The sequence below is a fragment of the Mercenaria mercenaria genome, chromosome 1, assembly GCF_021730395.1.
Source record: "Mercenaria mercenaria strain notata chromosome 1, MADL_Memer_1, whole genome shotgun sequence".
NCBI lineage: Eukaryota > Metazoa > Mollusca > Bivalvia > Venerida > Veneridae > Mercenaria > Mercenaria mercenaria.
This window is the reverse complement of record NC_069361.1, coordinates 115,175,736-115,198,841: the sequence shown is the minus strand read 5'-3', so window position 1 is coordinate 115,198,841 and position 23,106 is coordinate 115,175,736. Positions and strand designations below refer to the sequence as shown.

At 35.8% G+C, this 23,106-nt stretch overlaps 1 long non-coding RNA gene across 1 annotated transcript; it reads left to right on the top strand.

Annotated features, from left to right (window-relative positions):
* The first annotated feature begins 512 nt into the window (after nucleotides 1–512).
* LOC123525641 (uncharacterized) lies at nucleotides 513–21,886 on the top strand. The gene is made up of 5 exons (XR_006681493.2): nucleotides 513–663; nucleotides 8,201–8,225; nucleotides 10,746–10,799; nucleotides 12,403–12,477; nucleotides 21,821–21,886. It is a non-coding gene; the product is annotated as an uncharacterized LOC123525641 (long non-coding RNA).
* Nucleotides 21,887–23,106: the final 1,220 nt, after the last annotated feature.

Below are 23,106 nucleotides of genomic sequence, written 5' to 3'. Positions count from 1 at the left end.
CGAAATCTGTCTATCAGCTATTTTTCTAGGAGCCTGAAAACTGTCTGACAGGGTTGTTAAAATGTTAAAAGATAAGGAGTCAAGTCAGGACAAAAAATGCCATGAATGATTTTGAGGATAGATCTAGTTTTTATTTCGATGATTTAGTATTAAAATCTATTTTTCTACTGTGTCTATATGGATTTTACAGAGACCTACCTGCAACAGCCTGGAAGACAATTTATACAATGTTTATTTTCTCTGGCAACCCATGATCACACTTCTTGTGTAAATTTGATGATTTGTTATAAGTTAAAAGGATCGTCTCTGTTCACCACATTATTCAGTGGATAGATCTATAGCATGTATACTGCAGTAAGTTGTAACAAAGTTGGGTTTGAAGTGCTTGGATGAGTTATAATAAACGGTCCTATACAATACCACACAGGTGTGTGATTTACACCAGCAAACTTTTAATTAAAATGCGGTGTGACACTCATATGATGAGCACGCGCTTTGAGATAAAAAAAAATATATAAGAGGATGACTTTTTTCGTTTTTTCATTCGTAGCGAGTTAACAGCAACCCGATCAACAACAACAACAATTGCGGAGAAGAAACAAGAAAAACAAAATTCATTTTGGCTACTGAAAGCATGGGTTTAAAGGTTCACGTGGTTTACTGGTAAGTGTAACTTCTATTATTTATAAACAAAATTAAATCTGTCGCTGTACTTTAACGTGGGAAGGAACTTTGAGAAAGGACAAGTGGACGCTGGTGGATGTTATTCGGATAATATTATTCCGGATGACTGTAGATGACACCCAAGATCTTAAGATTTATTTCTCCATGAATTTCTAGTCAGTGTTTATTTAACAACCGTCTATAAAACAATCATTTCAAGTCAATACTGAATCATCATTCTGCAGTTTTATAACTGATCTTTTAATTCCATAGGCCTAGTTACCAGCACTAGTATAGCAACCACTACTTTTCTGTTTGCTGTTATCAGTGACATAAATAGACATTATTCCTGCTGTTATTATAAGAACAAATTCATGCTTTTAGACTCTTATATGTGTATGACAATACAATACAATACAATAAGTTTTATTTCAAGTCGGCAAGACACAAACATATGAAACATAAGCTCTGATGAGCTTTTTAACCGACCATTAACAAATATATATGAGGTCAACAAGAATATAAATAGCTGTAAAAGAAAATGTTATATATCTAAAAAGCACACAAATTAAGCACATCTAAAGCTGTGGAAAAGCTGCTGATCCTGACCATAGGCCTAAAAACTTCTATAAGAACTTCATGTAAAAAAAGAATAGAAAGAAAAATCGAAAAAAATAAATCATAATAATAAAGCAAAACAGCAATTTAAAAGAGCAAACATTGAATAAAAAAGTGTTAAAAACAATATCCCAAATCGATTTGAAAGAACTGATCAGCAACTTTCTCACAAAGCAAACACATTGAATAAACATAAGGACATGGTTAAACATCAGTGAATCATATAAACCATGCACAATATAAAAACAGAAAGGTATATAGAGAACAAGCAAATAATAACAGCAAAAATAAATGTAGTTGCTGACTGCAAGTTGCTCTAACTACACAAAAGCAAGCACATACAAATAATAACACAAATGAATGCAAAACTATACAAATGCAAACACAAACGAAGTATAACACAATCATATGCAAATGAAACAAGCAAAAGGAGAAGCAAACTAAAAATAAAGTATACTACCGTATTTTGGTGTGTATAGGTCGCGGTAATGTATAGTCCGCATCTAATTTTTGCTCTGGAAATGGTCGGAAAATTTAAGTTCTAGCGTATTAGTCGCAGTTAAGTTTCGGATTTTTTCCCCAGCAATATTTAATTTTTACCGGCAAAAAAGTTATGGTGGCGGCCATATTGATGCCGCGGACTGAATTATTATCAGAACCTGATTGGTGGAAATCGGACAGTGTTTTTTCGATCCCAACCGTTTCGTACTAACAGTAGTATTGGTAACAGACTACATCAAAGAAAAGCGGCTTTTTGACACTAATTGGCAGCAAACGGTTTGCGTTTACATTCTGTAATTATGCAAGTTTAAATGTGAATTGTTTGCACAGCAATTTTAACACATTTCCGCGTCATGTAATTAACCGCGTTCTTTTGATTCTGAGATTAACAAAATATCTCTTTTTGGATCTTTTTTTCTTTTATTTAAAAATCAAAAGTAAAAAATTATCTTTTAAGTTTTTTAATACGCTAAGAATTAGTATAAACAATGTATGGAATTGATGACGGATCTGTCCGGATTTTATCCAACCCGGAGTACATGTCAGTGGTGTCCAGTAAAACGAAATAAAGACAAACGTAATTGAAATTGCAAAAACATCTTTGAATTAAAGTAATTTGTAATTTTAATAGTCTGTATGGGTTATTTACGATCTATTTTATTGAAAGTAACCGCTATTGGTTGAAAGGCCGCCGATATTGATATTTTTTATCCATTTTGTTCGTTCGTAACAGATGCACATAATTTTGCGAGAGCTACGGTCAGAAAATTGGCCCGAAAAAAAAACTCTGCTGGCAATGTTCTGTCGTATAGGTCGCAGGAACTTTTTCAGGCAACAAAATGGGTAGAAAAAGTGCGACCTATACACACCAAAATACGGTAAGGCACAGGACAACACTTAATATTATTTAGGTATACGCACCTGTGCTGTGATTAAATTAGAAAAGGAAAAAAATAATTTAGTTTGATGAGGAGTTACAGGCAATACAATTACAGTTTTGACCATTCCAACAAGACATAAGAGATTTAAATTGATTAAAGTTTGAACAAGTTCTGTAGCTTTCCGGTAGTGAGTTCCACAGCACAGGGGCAGCATACCTAAATGAATTCTTACCAAATTTAGTTGTTTTCACTCTAGGGATTTCTAAAATGTTGGTGTATCTGAAATTATATTTGGATTTTCTTTTTTGTACTAATTCTGATAAAACTGGAGGTGCCAAGTTATTTAATATTCTGAAAGTTTCAATTGCCATAGTTTTCATTCTTCTGATGTGTAAGCTTGGTAAATTAACTTTAGCAAGTAGGTCATTATATGAGGAGGCGTAGTCGTTATAGACAAATCTTAGCGCTCTTTCTTGAATTTTTTCCATTTTTTGTATAATAGAAATATTGTTCTAAGTCTAAGAAGGGCCATCATTCTTTTTGACAAAATCTTTAATAATTTTTTATGTGCATTTAGGAAAGGCCATGGATGCCAAACTACTCTTTTAAAATTACTAGAAGATTGGAAACACGCTTTAGACCAAAATTTGTATTGTACTGACCACATTACCAATTTTGATTTGTTGTTTACGACCAGTAAGATATGACTGAAGGAGAGTTGTTGCTGATTCGGATAAGCCATAAGCGGATAATTTACTTAATAAAATGTTATGGGGTAGGCAATCAAATGCTTTTGATAAGTCCATTAGGATAGCAGCTAAATACAAATAATACCAAAAAAATGGACATTGTTGTATGAATGATAAAACAGTTGTTTTTTTAACGTAAAATCTACTGTCAGTACTGATGATTTTCTGTGTGCATGTTGTATAAATCATGTCCTAGATTTTGACACGTAAATATATTTTTGGGGTTGTTGTGCAGAAGTACATGTCTCCTGCAATGCTGCATTTATGTGGACTACTTTAATATATGACATATTCATTTAAAGGAGATTATCAAGCCATTCAATAAAATAGTAATGAAATATTTGCCTCATTTAGTTACAGTTACATGATATGTACTTTCACTTTGGAAAACAGTAGTTTCCAGTCCGTACTATTTTATGTATTCAAAATCATCCAGTACACTCTTATATGCTCAATGGAACATAATAAGCTAGATTTCAAAAGAGATTGTTAGCAGACAAACTTTTCAATTTTTTGTGAACACAATTTTTTGAAATCTTTATAAATTTATACAAGAGTTATATATCTTTCATCCGTTGATAATAGGAAGGTTATAGGTGTACCCAGGTTATGTTCTGTTTTGTGGCATTGGCATTGCTTTATATAATTTTTAGCTTAACTGTGGGTGTGGAATTCCTATGTCTGACTTGTCCAACTCGGGCCTTTTTGACGGCGGACAATGCATTTGTTTCATTCTGCTTGTACACAGACAAGCATACATTTTCAGGTATAAATTGAGAAAAGGGAAGAATAATTTAGTAACACTGTTGCTTCAACTTAGTATAGGTGATAAAATAAGAAATGTTAAACCCACCGAGGGCCTCCCAATTACTGCAGTTTTGGAAAACCATTACACTTGTTTCTATATTTAGCATTACTTTCGCATTCTGATTAGCTCTTGGTCTTGGTGTCACATGAATTTGCACACAGTAACTTAGACGATTAGAAACAGGAAACCTGAACAATTCTTGCAAAGTTTTGGACTAATTTGTTGTTAGAAATTCGGCCTCTGACAAAAAACAACATTCAAGCAAAAATGAAAGTCAAAAGCACAAAGAAATCACGAGTATGATTCAAAATGAGACAGAACGTATTAATAGTCTTGATCTTCTGAATTCAGCTGGCTTGCGCAAGAAATAGTTCGGGCATGGCATTTTGTTATGCTGAATCTTTTGAATGTTTCAAACTTTACGCTTGTCTTAAGCATCATCAGGTGACCTAGTGTGGCAAGTTACATAACTCTAGCTTTTATTTTGTCAAAATTATGCCTAACTTTTAAAAGTAAAGTATTTTAACAACAGTTTTACACTGTACCGGTAATCATGTTTCTAAGGCATTACTCTACCAAGTATTTTCAGATTCTCCATGCATCTTTGGCATCATGGAATGACCTCAGATGGCAAGTTTAAGAACACTGGCTTACATTGTAGCAAAATTATGCCCCTTTTTCTTCGTAGAAAATTTTGCTATTTTAAAGCTTTTGTATGTAAGCTGGTATTAGGTGGAAGGGCTTCAAATAGTTCAGCGCACTGTCATCAGACAGCTCTTGTTAATAAATGTATGGCCTATGTCCTAGACCAGGTATTCTTTTTGTTTTTTAGTAATCATTTCATGGCATGTCACAGTACAGACTTGCAGAGAGAGATGTTAACTAGTGTGTTTGTCCCCAGCAAATAGGTATTTCTTAACTGAGTGTGTTATTTCTTTATATGAAATACAAAGCAAAGCAACATGGCCTACTTTTGACTTTTAATGGGCAGAGAAACGATGTAGGACTGTCTTTATGTTTTTGTATTAATTTCTTGTAATTTTCAGCAAATATTTTGAATGAAATTTTGATAATTTAGTGTGAGAACTGTGAGTAAACTGCTGCAATGTCATTTCATTACATATTATATGTGATCTTTTAAGTGATTTAAAAAAAAAATTAAAAAAAAAACACATTAGCACATAGATCATGTGAGCATTAAGTGCAGCCATACTTCATTAATTTTTGTATTTTATATCTTTATTATGGAATAACTTTTCCAGTTGATGTATTTTATTCTTCACATTTAAATGGTACATACCAGTAACCTTTCATTTAGTCAATGTTCATACCAGTATGCAAATTTCATCAGTTTAACCATTGCCAGTGCATAGACATAAACTTACTTTTATTATTAAACTGTCAAATGCAAAACCTAAAATTTTAATGTACATTTCAGCATTATGCAGTTATACCATCCAATCAAATTATTTTATACTTGGTTCACCTTTTGAATTTTAAGTGCACACTTTCGTATTTTTGCAGCCTGATGTTTGACAGTTGACAACTTCATAGTTTTATTTAGAATTTTTATAGAGAAAGGGCAGGGTCACTATATTATGTGAACACCTGTGGTGGCGGCAGGCGGGCGGTCGGCATCCAAAGCATGTCTGCTCTCTAAGTCGAATACTTTCATCCGATCTTCACCAAACTTGCTGACAATGTTTGTGGGCATAATATCTCGGCCAAGTGCGATGACCAGCCAAATCGGCCCTGGCACTTTTGCATTATGCCCCTTGAATTACTCGGAAAACTGCCAATTTAGCCTTGTCCTCTCTCTAAGTCAAACAGTTTTTCATCCGATCTTCACCAAACTTGCTGACAATGTTTGTTGGCATAATGTCTCAGCCAAGTTTGATAACCAGCCAAATCGCCCCAGGCACTCTTGGATTATGGCCCTTGAATTACTCAAAAAACTGCGAATTTAGCCTTGTCCGCACTTTAAGTCAAACAGTTCTCATCCTATCTTCACCAAACTTGCTGACAATGTTGGCATAATTTCTCAGCCAAGTACGATAACCACCCAAATAGCCCCAGGCACTCTTGGATTATGCCCCTTGAATTAGGCCAAATTCGATGACGGGCGAATTTTGTGACAGTCTGGCACTCTTGTTCAAAGTTGGCATACATGTCTGCCATAATGAGATCTCATTAAGTATTTCAGTCATGTTGGTTCAAGGATTATACAGTGAGATTATAGATCAGAGTGGCAGTATTTCATGACCGCTAAGTGTTTTTCCCCATTTGAAGGATTTTCAGACATTTTTGGCAAAATTTTTTGCTATGAAAACAAAACAGGCAGAATGAATCTTGCAGTCATTTTGGTACAAGACATAACTTTCTTTAGAGCTGCACATTGAGGTATTTTGTTGATTTTGTTTACGGAAATATCTTACATCCGAGGCATATACTGACCCTTTCAGACAAGATCAAGAAGGACCTTTTGAGCGATTTGATGCAGTTCCAAAATTTTCTATGTACACTTGCTCTGTTACGGACCCCTGTGGGATTTTAGTTTCTTCTGTGTTCAAATATGTTTCCGTAGATGAAAAGCTGACATGTCGTGCTAAAGCCCAGGTATTTTCAAATCGTTAGAAAATGCTGAAAATTGTCTCCCCCATTAGCAAAAAAAAGTCCACTCGCATACATTTTGATAGGGTTACCTCTGAGTGTGACCCCTGACTATCGACCAATGCAAAGGCATCTCGTTTTCAAGTCTAGCCTGTCTACTTTCATTTTCTTTACTTCAGGAAATAGCTGAAGATCGAGTGACGTCATTTTCTTTGTTGTCAAAAACATACCTATACCTGTGCACGGTGTCCTAAGGATATGTTGCACTGCAAACTTGTATAAATTGTATTACTTAACTTATATTATATTATGTTATATTTAACTTAGGACTTTATTTCCATTTATTGGAAGTTTCAATGCTAAAGCACCTGCAAAATTACACCCATAATTGATACAATGATTATGAATACTGTGGAACCATTTAATTTTGTGGCAATGTTCTTTGGAGGATCAAAAACATGGGGACACATGTTCGCTTTGTAAGAAAAATGTGGGGACATTTTAATATTAATGTTTAGGACATCTACTTTTGGAGTGTGTAACATTGAAATAAATCACTGAATGTTACTAAACTGTCCAGAAATTTGTTCACTTTTCTTTTTGGTTTTAGCTGAATTTTCTGAACCCTTTGAGGTTTGGCATTTGGGCACTGTGACTTTCAGTTTTGGAGACTAGACATGGAACCGTTGTCAGATTTTAAGCTGTTGTTGAACACACTTTCAATTTCATGTGCTGAGGCAATAGATTGACATTCAGTTATTGGATGTTTTAGCATACTAGCTGCTTTTCAGGGGAGCAACATGAAGTACTAAATTTGAATGTTTTTGTTGCCTGCATCTTAAAATTGTTCCATGTTTCCTTTCTAGTGGATCAAAATTTGACATTTACAGTTGGCATTTTGCAGGAAAACACTCTTATTTTCAGAGGCAGAAATTAACAATTTTGACTGCGATCTATAATTTTTCCGCAGTATTTTCTTATGCGACTGTTGTTGCTTCTAGTCTTATTTTAGTATGACATTTGTTGTTTTTACATTTTTACATTCCCGCAATATAGCTGCATCTGCAGAACATTGTGTGGGCACGAAATTTCGCAGTTTGGGGGAAACAGCCCTTTCTTTGGGATATGAATATGTGGATTTCAACTTTTCGGCATAAAATGAATAGGAATTTCACTTGTTTATTGGGATTAATTTCATGGATTTACATAACCACAAAATTTATGAAAAGTTAGGTCTCAATGAATATAAAATGATTCCACAGTAATGTCTGTTTGTACAAGGTGTTTCATGATCTACTGAGAAAAGTTGTTTGACATTGAAACTATATTAACACTAACTGTTACTAATAGATTTTTCTTTTCTTTTTCAGAGGTGCATGAGGTTATGCCTCCAAGGTAATAATTGTTGCATTCTAAATATTGTTTTTCTAATACGTGATTGGTGTTTCTTAAAATTAAATGATAATTATAAGAGAAAAGTTTTGTCTTCAATATTATCTTTAAAAAGAATTTACTAACTTGATATTTTGTAAAGGTTGAATTATAACAGAGAAATCTCAGTTTATAGTGTCCAAAACTGATGTTGATGCCGGTGGTATTAAGGCAAAAGAGCTCCACAAAGTATTAGTTTAAAATGTTTCAAGAACAGTTTCCAGAGCTAAAAAGTTACTCATGAACCATTTGATTCACTATTTCTGTGGTACATAGTATATTATTAGTGACAGATGATTAGCTTTCTCAGTTATTTACAGTTGAAAACCATATTGATCTCTTTGTATGAGCCACCTTGTCCGTCCATCCGTCCATCACACTTCTTGTCCGGAGCACAACTCAAAAAGTATTGAAGGTACTAAGTTGTAACTTTACACAATGATAGAACTCATTGAGAGGAAGTGTTGTGATGAGGAACCATATCTCTAGATGGTCCCATTTTTTAGAAATCAGTGAGAGGAAATGCATTGTCAAAGAACAATAACTCTAGTTTACCCTGTTTTTTAATTATCTCCCTTTATGTATGAAAAATTTTCTGGTGTATTATGAGATTTTTTACATGTAGTAAGCTAACTCACACGAAGTGAGGCCCTGAAAGGGGTTTGTAAAATGGGGACTAAATGAACGTTGACTGATGATGAATTTGACCACTTTTGTCATTTACAAAATTTTCTTCGTATTATTATATTGAAATTTTCTCAAAAAGCTGCAACAGTCATTCCTGATCAAGTAATTAAAAGTGACCCAATGTCAGGCCTTCATGTTTCGGCAGTGAGCATGCACAAAAAAACACCCTCTTCCCCATTAATTTTGGATAAATATTTTTTATACAAATAAATGTAAGTCATTTATTTATACAGAATATTTACCAATTTTGTTTTTGTTTACACTAGTAACTGTTGGTGTTGTAAGTGGAAATTATTAGATGATGTGTTCAATTTTATAAATAACCGATTGCTATCAAATATTTCCAAGGTGGTCGACTTTATCATCTGTCCGGGTTTGTCATCAGTACCAGTAAATGATTGACTCAATACTTAACACATTAATAGAGGTCAGTGAGAGGAAGTGCAGTAACTAAGAACCATAACTCTTGCTGGTCTCATTTTTTGATTAACTCCCTTTGTGTTAAAAACTTTGTCCAGAGCATCTCTCCTTAACTATAAGAGATACTTTCTGCAAACTTTGAATTCTTATAGAACACATTGAGGAGGAGTGCAGAACTTATGAACAATAACTCTAGATTATCCTATTTTTATTATCTCCCTTATGTATAAAAGATTGTCCTGATAATAACTTGAAAACTATATAAAGGATTGACTTTATACTTGAACACATTTATTAAGTTCTTTGAGAGAAAGTGCGGTAACTAAGAACCATAACTCTATATGACCCTGTTTTTGAATTGCCCCCCTTTTTGGATATTTGCTTTGAGGAGCATCGATCGGTGTTACCGATTGCCTTGTTTTTATATGAAAGTGAAACGGAATGTATTATGTGAACACCAGCAGACATGCAAGTGGCATCAAATGAAGATGTCTGCTCTCTAACTAGAGCAGTTTTTATCCAGTGTTCACTAAACTTGGTCAATGTTTTTTGGGCATAATATCACAGTGAAGGTTGATACTCACATTATTATACGATTGTCTCAGAGGCTCTGGATTTGTTGCCCTTAAATTACTGTAAATGTGAAAATTGACATTGTCCACTCACTAACTTGAATACATTTTATCCAGTGTTCACCAAACTGGTTCACAAACTTTATGGGTAAGCTTGATAACCATCCGGATTGCCGAAGAGGCTCTAGAGTAATGGCCATGGAATTGATAAAGAATGCAAAATTGACTGTCCACTCTCTAACTTGAGCAGTTCTTATCCAGCGTTCAAACAACTGGGTCTAAATGTTTATTGGCATAATATCTCAGCCAAGTTTGATAACCAGCTTGATTGTCCAAGAGGTTCTGGAGTTATTGGGCTTGAATAAATAAAAAAAAGCAAAAATTGACAGTTTGACGGTTCACGAACTTAAGTAGTTAACCATTCTTGGTCGCATTGATTATAGGCATAATATCTCAGATGAGTTTTATAACCAGCTGGGTACTACATGTCACTGTTGAATTATCACCCTTTAATTACTGATATTGCAAAAATTGACATTGTTCACATTAATAACTTCAGCAGTTCTTTTCCAGTGTTCACCAAAATTAGGCTGAATATATATAGTCATATTATCTTGGCAAACTTTGACAACCAGTTGGACTTGGATAGTCTTTTTTTTGCTTTGGAGTTACTTCCCCTGAATTAGTAGAACTTGAGAAAATCGACAGTCTGATCAGCAAGTAGAGTATTTTAAAAGTAAGAATTAATTTGCCTGGACATGATACATTGTGACAGTTTGCCACTCCTGTTTTTTGTTCTTTTCAGTTCCGCAAGCTGGAACAGCAGTTGGAAAAGGAGTTCAAAGGAAAACTAAGTATTGTAAGAGCTTACAAATATCATTATGTTATTTTTTTTAGAATAAAAGCCTTCTGTCATTGTCATTACCAAAACCAAAGGAAACTTTAGATTTGATCTAGCAGTGGTCTAGTTGTGAAGGTGTTTAATGCTTAACAAGGGGTACACCTAAAATGTCTTTTGATACGCCTGAAGGGACGTATTATGATGCCAGTGTCCGTCTGTCTGTCCGTTAGCAATTGCTTGTCCGCTCTGTAACTCTTGAACCTCTTGAAGGATTTCGAAGAAACTTGACACAAATGTTCACCACATCAAGACAACATGCAGAGTACATGTTTTAGATGGCTCACTCCAACGTCAAGGTGACACTTAGGGGTCAAAGGTCATATGACTTTGTTTTGTGTCTGCTCTGTAACTCTTGAACTGCTTGAAGATTGAAAAACTTGGCACAAATGTTCACCACATTGACATGATCTGCAGAGTGCATGTTTTTGGATGGCTCACTTCAAGGTCAAGGCCACACTTAGGAGTCAAAGGTCATACCTTGAAAGTGATTCAGCTAAGCTGAATGCTTATATCACAATCACATTAAAATGAATTTTTTATAAATTAATTTGTCAACATAATATTAATCTTATGACTGTTTTCTAGAAGAGTAGTGGCTTTCACTCTGTTCAGTTCTTAAATGTTTGGAATATCAGTTGCAATGCAGACAGCTGTGTTGATAGCAGTAAGCTTAATATTAATGTTAGTCTGTATATGACTTTTTGTACTCCCATTTTGAAAAAAAAGACATATTATGTGATGGCGTGACTGCTGCCTATCCGTCTGCCGGTCGTTCCATTATAATTTGTGTCTAGCACATAACTTTATAACCATGAAAGATATTGACTTTATGTCTGGGGAATAACTTATTAACTATTCAATGTATTGACTTCAATCTTGGCATGTAGGTAGGTAGTGATGAGACGATGTGAAGAGAAAATGATGCTGATCTGAAAGTTTAAGGTCAAAGTCTCAATTTGAGCTCAAAGGTCAAAACTGTCCATCATATTTAGTGTCTGGAGCATTACTTATCAACCATTCAAGGTTTTGACTTCAAACTTGGGATATAGGTAGGTAGGTGATGATGTACAGACTGAATGAACAAAGGTGATAGGTCAAAGGTCAAGAACAAATCTTTCCATCATATTTCATGTCCAGAGCATAACTTAAATATATTAAGAGTATTCACTTGAAACTCCCCCCCCCCCCCCACAAAAAAAGAAAAGAAATGTCATTTAGTTTCTTGCCCTTGAGTATCCTGTCACCACCACCACACACACTCACCCTGCTGCCGCCCCCTCCCACAAATAACACACCTTCCACATAAAACAAATCTTTAAATTTTGCTTCGGTCCTCCTCTGATGTAACCCTTCGGTGTTAAATTACAAAATTACTTATGTACATATCAGAAATTGACAGTATATTATATTAAGAAACTATAATTTTGCAGTATGAAAGAGATAAAACTGTATATAATAATTATATTATAATCAGTGAGTACATCTATACATACAAGGTACTAAGACCATATACTGGGTTTATATAAAGTGCTGTTTGAGTAATGATGATAAATTGTTTCAGACTAGTGAGGGAACTCCGGAAGTCACTGGCTGGTTTGAGGTCCTTGTTGATGGCAAAGCTGTGCACTCAAAGAAGGTAATAGAATCAGGGTACATTTACCTTGAATCTTTGTTTTTCACCTTTCAAATAAATTCTGGTATTTTGCAGTTTTAGATCACATTAAATTTATTCAATGAGAGGTACCAGTATAGATGGATGGTCTTGTGCCTGTCACAGTTATCTGGCATCAACATCCCTTGAACCCCAACCCCATCTCTAAAAAAATGTGTCACCCATATCTTAAAGCCTGAATTTGTGCATCTAGGGTGTTGTTTTGTGTTACACTTGGTAATGACAGAGTTATGTTCCTTGAATGTCAGAAGTAGGCACCAAGAGCCGAAAGCTCTCATTAAAGTATTTGGTGTTTTATTTGGAAATTTAAATTACCCTCTCCCACGTCAGAATTCAAAAAGAATGATTATTTTGTTTAGTCTCTACCTTATGTTTTGTATTTAACAACATCACCAGCGTCCCTAACTCGGATAGGTTGTGACCAACAGAAGACCCCTTTTGATTTTGTTGGTAGGTCAAAGGTCAAGGTCGTGAGTGAGCTGAAAACTGGTTTCCAATAGATAACTGAAGAATGCTTTGACCTACTGTTGTTAAACTTCTTAGGATGATTGCCTGTTTTCATTAGATGACCATAGTATTATTACTGTTTTTGGGCTCATTAGGTCAAGGCAGCAGTGACTTTTAGACAGAAAGTGGTTTCTGCTTAGTAATTAAAGAACACCTTAGCCTACAATAGGATGGTAACCTATAGTCAGTAGATGACCAGTGTCGTTTTGTAGGTCAATAGGTCAAAGGTGAAAATCACTTGTAATGTCTTCCTCTAATTATAACTTTTCCGGTTTTGGTATCTTAAGGTAAAGAAGGTGGAATGAGCGGGAATTTCAAAGACAAGTTGCATATTTGATAACATGTATAAATAATAGCAAAAGCTGATCTCCACTCGATGTACAATTATTAAAAAGGTCAAATACACATCTTCTTACGCAAATAGCGTCGAAAAATCACGCTTTAGCCTTGCCCTAAATAGTTGTGACGCCGTTTTTACGACGATTAATTTGGTTTCAGGCATCCATTTAATTAAAAAAGTATTTATATTTTTAATCCCCCGCCACAAGTGGTGGGGGGTTATAGGAATGGTCTCCGTCCATCTGTCCTTCCGTCTGTCCGTAACACTTTCATGTCTGCTCCATAACTCCTAAACCCCTTGAAGGTTTTCATGAAACTCGAGTCAAATGATCACCTCATCAAGACGATATGCAGAACTCATGAGTCAGTCATGCCAGATCAAGGTCACGGTCACAGCTCAAGGTCAAAGGTTATAGCCTCCAATTTTGTGTCTTCTCTGTATCTCCTAAACCCCTTAAAGGATTTTCATGAAACTTGGGTCAAATGATCACCTCATCAAGACGATGTTTGGAACTTATGAGTCAGCCATGTTAGCTCAAGGTTGAGGTCACAACTCAGGTCAAAGGTTTGAGCCTTCCATTTTGTGTCCACTCTGTATCTCCTAAACCCCTTGATGATTTTCATCAAACTTGGGTCAGATGATCACCTCATCAAGAACTCATGAGTCAGCCATGTCAACTCAAGGTCAATGTCACAACTCAAGGTCAAAGGTTTGAGCTCTGTATCTCCTAAACCCCTTGAAGGATTTTTATGAAGCTTGGGTCAAATAATCACCTCATCAAGACGATGTGCATATTTCATGAGTCAGCCATGTCAGTTCAAGGTCAGGGTCACAGCTCAAGGTCAAAGGTTTACCCTTTCACTATCCATAACAGTGGTGGGGGATTTAGCTGTCTTTCAGACTGTCTTGTTTCTTTTAATATAACAAGCTTGTTAAAACTTATACGGTGATGTAATTATGCCCCGGCATCTACTGATGTGGGAGGCATATAGTGATCGTCCTGTCCGTCAGTACGAGGTTAACCAAATGGGACCGTTTCGTCTAATACCCCTTACTAGAATGACTTGATACTAATGCAGATGTAACTTGTGAACATTCCTCATCTTCAGACATCACTGACCTCAGTTTGACCTTGACCTTGACCTCATTTTGGACTTAGCTTGCTTTATATAGGTCATCTCTTGAATTGAAATTAATACAGATGTAACATGTGACCATTCCTCATCTTCAAACATCACCTGGCCTCAGTTTGACCTTGACCTCATTTTGGACTTAGGTTGATTTATATGGGCCATCTCTTGGTTAACCAAATGGGACCGTTTCGTCTAGCATTAATACCGCTTACAAGAATGAAATGATACTAATACAGATGAAACTTGTGACCATTCCTCATCTTCAAACATCACCTGACCTCAGTTTGACCTTGACCTCGTTTTGGACTTAGGTTGCTTTGTATCGACAAGGATGCCACCGGGGGCATCAAGCGTTTATTGAACGCAGCTCCTTGTTTTCAAATATGTTCTTCGACTTTTCGCCAACAGAAAGCTTACTTTATGCAAAAATCATGCCAAAATCTTTCTGCGAAATTATTTTATTTTAGCAGAATGATTTAGTTGAGCGTAAAAACTGTCCCATAGATTTTTTTAAAAAAGTAAAATTATCATATAAATCTATTTTACTGTAAAATGAGCGAAAAAAATTTGTGGGTCTCCGACTTAGTTTTCACTGTATTGTCTAAAATTTTCCCCTACCCCCATTTTCACACGCATATTTTGTGCATCAAAATTTTACAAAGAACTGTTTGTATTTTAGGGAAAAATAAGTTAGTCACAAAAGAGTTTACAACAAAATAAATCTCATTTTAAGCATATTCTAATTTTGTAAGCCATTTTCCAATATCTTTCCAATTTTTATTGTCACACTTGTATACATGACTGCATGTTACACACAAAAAAGCATAATGAAAAAATGATACTTCTTATTAATCATTCTACTGCTTGTTCTCTGCTCTGTAGATTTATTTTTTAAATTTTCTGAAAATGTTCCTGAATGTTTTTGAATACAATAAAATTTTAAAAGTTCTTGACTACCAAGTTCATTTTCACGCTATGATGCTGTGAAAATTGGGAAGTTTAAGAACAGTTTAAACGGTACATCTTTAAGAACAGTTAAAACAATACATCTTTTTCCCACGTTTTTCATCCAAGTTCACATTGTCTGTTTGTAGGATTTATTTGCAGCCTCTATTGAACGGCATGTTGCATTATCAGTTGGTTTCAATTCGTTTCAACTGTTTCATAAATAGTTAAATACAAATTTCCCAAGAATCCGGAGATGTTATTTCGAGCCCGACTAGATACAGTGTTCCACGAAGTAGGAAAGTGTCAATTTCTTACGGAGAGTACCTACTGGTTAGAAACTATAAAAACAGGTTGTGTAAGCAGACCGCCATGACATAATTGAATGTTATTGAGAAATGGCGTAAACCCAACACAATTAATGGTTATCAAATGCACAAGCGCAATAACTTATTTATTTCATGCCCATAAACTTTTAACGTTACTCTGACATTAAGTTCATGTCGTTTTGACTACCCATATTTCGACCAACAAGTCAGAATTAGCCGGGAATAATTATTGCTTTTCTGGGGGGTTTACGCCCGATTTCATCAACATTTTATTTTTTAAAAGTACTAAACTCTTTTCCCACAGTAACTTGCAACTGTTCCATTGAAAAATAGTAGTCATGGATAGAGTCGCTGTACCATGACTACTGGACACCAAAACCTATGATCGCTCGAATGACGGGCAAACGCTCCAACCAGAGTGTCCTTCTGTCCGACATGAGAGGTGGGGGTAATTTTTGACTGGATGAATTAGACAAGAGACTATTTTCTAAGGGTCAGTTGTATTTGAAGTTTTCAAAAAGGGGAATTACAAAAAATGTATTCTAAAATCTGAATTGAACATATTTGTTAACCATGGTTTAAAATGTTCATTTAAAAAAAGTAAAAGTGAACATTGTGGGAATGGCTGTATAATGCCAATGTTGAGATAACTTGTAGCACGACCTAATTGTTTGTTTTTTCTGTGTTAAAAAGATATGCTTGTTTATGTTATGTATGAAACAAAGAGCCATCAGATATGAATAAAATAATAAAAAATGAAGTTAGCAATTAATTTTCAAAACGCGAAAGCTCCTTGTTGTCATTACCCCCTTCCGTTTGTTCATATTAATTTTTTTCTTTATTTTATTTTATTTATTTACTTTTTTTTTGATAGTGCCGTTTTAAAACAGGCTTTGAGCGATCATGTTTCGAGGAACCCGGGTAAAAGTTTGGAAATGGCACCGATCTTTCATATTTTACACTTCAGTTAATTAAAGTTGAAAATGACAGCTATTAAGCAGCTATATCCAGCAATAATACTCATGTTATTCAAATTCGAAAAAAAATACACATACTGATAAAAACGGCAGAAGTTTTTATCTGAATGTTAGATATGAATACGGTCAAATACTGAAAAAATCTTAGCTATATTTTTACTCTAAACATAAAAGAAAATATATATTTCTTTGCTTCAAGGCGTTCATTCTAGCTTTGATGGAAAATAATATATCAGAAAATATATTAAAAGTAAACGGTAGTTATATCCACTCCTTTTCTGAGCTACAGGCTGATATTTAATTATTTAAAGCTGGCTGCGAAATGAAATTTTCAGCATACAAGCTGTACCGTCAACGTTTAGAACACAAAGACATGGCATTGCCAAGCATAATATTTGACATTACGCTAGATGGCGCTGAATTATGCCTTCTTGACCTAAACATTGAGAAGGATTTGAAAATTTACTAAGTCTTGCATTATAATCAATTCATTGACAGTAAGTTGGGATACTTGCATCCTATAGACACACATTTAGTAAAGCTGAAAATAGAAAACCCTTTAAACAACTTCTCATGAACCAGTTGATTGATCTTTGCCACACTTTGTGACATTTTATATGGATTTCTTCCAAGTTTGTTTACATGGCCCCACTTGACACATGCTAAGGGTTTCCAGAGATAAAAAATAGACTAGTCTTCAAACAACTTATTTTTACTTTCCACTTGATTAGCCTTCACTCATCTTGTTCAAGCATCCTTGTTTGGACTACTTCTAAGTCTGTTCAGATGGTTCCATTCTATCCAGAATTATATATAGAAAAGCCTTTAAACAACATCTGAGCCGCACCTTGAGAAAACCAACATAGTGCGTTTGCGACCAGCATGGATCCAGACCAGCCTGCGCATCTGCGCAGTCTGGTCAGGATCCATGCTGTTCGCTTTCAAAGCCTATTGCAATTAGAGCAACTGTTAGCAAACAGCATGGATCCTGACCAGACTAAGCGGGTGCGCAGGCTGGTCTGGATCCATGCTGGTCGCAAATGCACTATCTTGGTTTTCTCATTGTGCGGCTCAATTCTTTTCTTCAGCCAGCTTTGTATCATCATCCTTGCATGGACTCTCAAGCCTGACTGCTTTTAGGGGTTGTCAGACGTAAAAAAGGAAAAACCTTGAGAAATATTTCATGAAATGCTTTACAGGCTTTTATAAAAAGATGACATGCAGCGGCTTGAATTGATCCCCACCAGATTTGTTCAATGGTTAGAATTGACTAATTTTAAGGGCCACCAAGGCTTAAAATAGAAACATCTTTAAACAACTTAAATTCTTCTCATAAAGCAGGTGATGGATCGTCACCAAACTTTATCTGTAGTATCATTATGTAAACCTATGTCGAATTTATACCATTGATTCAGTTTGACCCCTGGGGAGGCCAGAGTTCAAAGTAGAAAATATTTCAATAAATTTGTTCTCAACAACAGCTTGATAGAATGCTGCAAAACTTGTGTGAACCAGCCGACTTGTAGCAACCTTTCATTGACCCAATCCCAGATTTGTTCAAATTGTTAGAACTGAGGTGCATCCAAAGCTTACATAACAAACATAACTTTAGACCTTTTAGAGTCTACCAGAGTTTAATTATAAAAAACTGTGAAAATAATTCTTCTCATGAACTACTTAAGTGATCATCATCAGACAAACGTTACCAAACTTGTATGAACTTTTCTCAAGATTGCACAAATTGATCCCACTTGACCCCTTTTGGTGCCAACTGACCTAAAAATAGAAAACCTTCTGAAATTACTTCTGAACTGGTCTATGGGTTGTTCTGTATCATCCTTTTTTTTTAGATCATTAAAATTGATATGTTTTAGTGGTAACCAAGCTGAACATAGAAAATGCTTTGAATAGCTTTAAAAATGGATCTTCACCAAACTTTGTCTGAAGCATCCTTGAATCCTCCTCTGTTAAAGGAATTATATGTGCTCATTTGTCCAATGAGTATGCATATATTTAACAAATAATCAAGGCCTTTGAGTGGTTTAAATTATCATCTAATTTACCACGGTTCAGAGTTCAGATGCGTAGGAATTGAACCACGAGGGCACTAGCCCTCTTGGTTAAATACTGAAGCATCTGAACGATGAACCGTGGTAAATTAGAGGATAAGTCACAAGAAGGTCTTGATTGTTTTCATTCTGACATGCTCATTGACATGTTTTTAATAAATATTATGCTGGACTTCATTTACCCGCGGAGTAATGTATCAGACGTCGTGCAGCAATTTGACGTCATAATGCTCTCTTACCGGTCTGCGCATCAACTGTTGTTTATCGCAAAATATACAGAGCTTTATTTCCTTCTTTGTTTAACTGGAAATCGATCGGACCATGTTAGAATGTTAGTTATATAATAAAGTGGCATACAGTCCCTGACTTGTGGCATCTTACGGTTAGTGATATATAATTTATTATGCCCCCCTTTGAAAAAGGAGGGGTATATTGTTTTGCAGATGTCGGTCGGTAGGTCGGTCGGTCGGTAGGTCGGTCTGTCGGTCGGTCGGTCGGAATGTAGACCTATCCGTTTCCGGATGATAACTCAAGAACGCTTGGGCCTAGGATCATGAAAGTTGATAGGGAGGTTGGTCATCACCTGCAGATGACCCCTATTGATTTTGAGGTCTGTATGTCAAAGGTCAAGGTCACATTGTACCTGAATAGTAAAACGGTTTCCGGATGATAACTCAAGAACACTTGGGCCTAGGATCATGAAAGTTGATAGGGAGGTTGGTAATGACCAGCAGATGACCCCTATTGATTTTGAGGTCAGTATGTTAAAGGTCAAGGTCACAGTGACCCTGAACAGTAAAACAGTTTCCGGATGATAACTCAAGAACACTTGGGCCTAGGATCATGAAAGTTGATAGGGAGGTTGATAATGACCAGCAGATGACCCCTATTGATTTTGAGGTCAGTATGTTAAAGGTCAAGGTCACAGTGACCCTGAACAGTAAAACAGTTTCTGGATGATAACTCAAGAACGCTTAGGCCTAGGGTCACAAAAGTTGATAGGGAGGTTGGTCATGACCAGCAGGTGACCCCTATTGATTTTGAGGTCAGTATGTCAAAGGTCAAGGTCACAGTGACCCTGAACAGTAAAACAGTTTCTGGATGATAACTCAAGACACTTAGGCCTAGGGTCACGAAAGTTGATAGGGAGGTTGGTCATGACCAGCAGGTGACCCCTATTGATTTTGAGGTCAGTATGCCAAAGGTCAAGGTCACAGTGACCAGGAACAGTAAAATGGTTTCCAGGAAATAACTCAAGAACGCTTGGGCTTAGTGTCAGGAAAATTGATAGTTAGGTTGGCCATGACCAGCAGATGACCCCTATTGATTTTGAGGTCAATAGGTCAAAGGTCAAGGTCACATTGGCCAGGAACAGTTAAATGGTTTCTGATCTTCTTGTCCAAAACCATAGGGCATAGGGCTTTGATATTTGGTATGTAGCAAAATCTAGTGGTCCTCTACCAAGATTGTTCAGATTATTTCCCTGGGGTCAAATATGGCCCCACCCCTAGGGTCACATGGTTTATATAGACTTATATAGGAAAAAAAATTGAAAAACCTCTTGTCCAAAACCACAGGGCTTTGATATTTTGTATATGACATCATCTAGTGATCCTCTACTAAGATTATTCAAATTATTCCCCTAGGGTCAAATATGGCTCCGCCCTGGGGGTCACATGGTTTACATATACTTATATAGGGAAAAACTTTGAAAATCTTCTTGTCCAAACCGCAAAGTCTATGGCTTTGGTATTTTGTAATGTAGCATCATTTAGTGGTTCTCTACCAAGTTTGTTCAAGTTATCCCTCTGGGTCAAATATGGCCCTGCCTCAGAGGTCAAATGGTTCATATAGACTTATATAGGGAAAAACTTAGAATCTTCATGTCCATAACTTACATCATTCAAATTTGGACCACATGTATAGTTTTGAGTGGCAAGATGAACCTTGACATGAGTTGACCTTGATCTTGACCTAGTGACCTACTTTCACATTTCTGTACCTACAGCCTTCAAATTTGGACCACATGCATAGGTTTGTGTACTGAAAAAAACTTTGACCTTGTTATTGACCTAGTGACCTACTTTCACATTTTTGAAGGTACAGGTTTCAAATTTGGACCACATGCATAGTTTTTTGTTCCAAAATAAAATTTGACCTTGATTTTGACCTAGTGACCTAGTTTCACATTTCTCAAGCTACAGCCTTCAAATTTGAACCACAGGCGTACTTTTGTGTACTGAAATGAACTTTGATCTTGAGATTGACCTAGTGACCTACTTTCACATTTCTGAAGGTACAGGCTTCAAATTTTGACCACTTGCATAGTTTTGTGTTCCGAAATAAAATTTGACCTTGATTTTGACCTAGTGACCTACTTTCACATTTCTCAAGCTACAGCCTTCAAATTTGAACCACATGCATAGTTTTGTGTACCGAAATGAACTTTGATCTTAAGATTGACCTAGTGACCTACTTTCACATTTTTGAAGGTACAGGCTTCAAATTTGGACTGCATGCATATTTTTGTGTTCTGAATTGAAATTTTACATTGATTTTTTATCTATTACCTAATTTCACATTTCTCAAGCTACAGCCTCCAAATTTGAAGCACATGCATAGTTCTGTTTACCGAAATAAACTTTACCTTTAAATTGATCTAGTGACCTGCTTTCACATTTCTCAAGCCACCGCTTTCAAATTTGGACCACATACACATTGTTTTTGTACCTAAATGAAATTTGACTTTGATTTTGACCTTGAGCTAGTCTTGAAATTTGGAACATTCAAAAATGGCTCAGTGGATGGCGCCAAGATCAATCTGTAATCTCTTGTTAGGTTAATAGGTTAAAGGTCAAGGTCAGATTAAGCCAGAATGATAGTACTTTCGTTTACAGTAAGCATATAATTTCTGTTCCTTGTGCAATTACTAAATGCATCAAGGGGGGCATTTCGTGTTCGACGAGCTCTTGTTATTATAATAATGAACAACTCTATATTCTTTCAGAATGGAGACGGATACGTTGACAACAGTGCAAAACTCAGCAAGATAAAAGAGCATATACGAGGGGCTCTTGGATTATAGACCTTTACATGCAGGAAATCTGTAAGTAATTTTATAATCATTCGATAAGTAATTTTGGTTTGTGACTTCTAATTATTTGCCTTACACAGCCGTGTGTTCAAAATTTTCATGAGTCTGAGAGATTAGTCGTCAATCTGGCTTATGGAAGGTTGGTAGGTCTACCCAGGTATCTTGCCCATTCCTGAAATAATGCCAGGAAGAGCACCTGTAGTCTTCCTCTACCACAAAAATACTTGAACGTCACCATCTGACTCTATGACTTAACACCCAATAAAACAAACAATTCAGGTTGTTGCCTCATCCAATATTTTTGTGTGCATAGAAATTATGTAGAGATATGTTTGATTTATGGGCTTCATGAATTACCCCTTCCAACATGTCTTTAAGAAGTATATCAATAAAACCCAAGGAAGGCTTCCTTTGGAATTGTGGAGTACATCCCATACAAATATATAGTAAAATTGTCATTAGCCTCTGCCATGGGACATGAGAAGTGCTGGACATTTGTAACCTCTTGCTTACCAAATCTTGTGTTATTTTGTTTGGTCACATTATTTTGTTCCAAGGAATATAATCAAAATTGTACAGTTGTAATATATTTCTATACTGAAACAAATCGTGTGTCATTTATCTTTGCAGGATAACAACTTGCCATGGTTCATAGTTTCTGGAGAGGTGCAAGAATGAAGATCTATGATTAAACCTTAGCGTGTCATGGATTGGATGATAATGTTGCTGCCAGACTTTGAATCTTGTCCACTTGTTGTCAGTGAATTGTTACATTTTTACCTTGTGATAATAATAAGACGATCATATCATTTGTAAAACTTTATCTTGGCATCAATTCTTTCTCTTGGAGTTATGTTTATTAGCTCAACTATTCATAGAATAGTAGAGCTATTGGACTCGCCCATGCGTCCGCGTCTGCGTCCGCGTCCCGATTTGGTTAAGTTTTTGTATGTAAGCTGGTATCTCAGCAACCACCTGTGGGAATGGATTGAAACTTCACATACTTATTCACTGTAATAAACTGACTTACATTGCACAGGTTACATAACTCTGTTTTGCTTTTTTACAAAATTATGCCCCTTTTTTGACTTAGAAATTTTTGGTTAAGGTTTTGTATGTAAGCTGGTATCTCAGTAACCACTTGTGGGAATGGATTGAAACTTCACACACTTATTTACTGTGATAAACTGACGTACATT